Raw genomic sequence first — 911 nt, forward strand, 5'->3', positions numbered from 1 at the left:
AAATTTATGATTAAAGATAGATCTACACAAACTAGGACAACCTTTGCACTGTAAGGGGTAAACCTTACAGCAGGACAACCTTGCAGTTTGTGATTGATCTAAAATTTTAATTTCAGATTTAATAATCAGATTATAAATTAGATCTAATCTAAAAAATAATCTAAGCATGTATAAATAATCATGTAATAAAGAACCTAGGCTCTGATACCAATTGTAGGAACCAGATCTAGGGTTTCAGGGTTAGATCTTGAAACTTTTTCAAGATCAATACAGCGGAAGACTAAAATAAATCAAAATTTATTTTTAAGATCAAAAAATCCTAGATCTAAGATTCTATTACATGATTATTACATGCATTAAATCAAAAATTAAAATATATATAATATAGTATGAACTACATGTTGATCATATCAACATGTTTCTATGCTAGCTACATCTAATGTATGTATTAAATAATAGATCAGATCTATTACCTTGCAAGTTAGACGCTCTAACCTCGCTGATCCGGGCTTAAGGATGATGTTGCAAGCCGCACACGCGTCCGGCCTCTAGGAGTTCTTATATAGAGAGATATGATAGAGTCCTTGTCTAGGTCAAACACCTAGTCAAGGCTTATCCAAACATGGCAAGTAAAGGGACGCCCAACTCTTGAGCACCTCCTTCATATTTTCGTGGATGGATCAATAGAAAAGGGTGCACAATGTAAACCCTAAAAGCCACGAAAATTCCAAAAAAAATTTGGATAAATTCGGTGCAAAATTGAAAGAGTTTTGGATTTCTAAAACTCTATCTCATAGAATTCGAAATCCAAACTTATTCCTTTTAGATTTGATCCAAATCACCTTCCATGTAAGAAAGAAGAGAGGAGACCTTTTGTGAACGTGGGAGAGATCTGGGAGAGGGCTTTTGTC

This window comes from Elaeis guineensis, chromosome 13 (genome assembly GCF_000442705.2).
Source record: "Elaeis guineensis isolate ETL-2024a chromosome 13, EG11, whole genome shotgun sequence".
Taxonomy (NCBI): Eukaryota; Viridiplantae; Streptophyta; class Magnoliopsida; order Arecales; family Arecaceae; genus Elaeis; species Elaeis guineensis.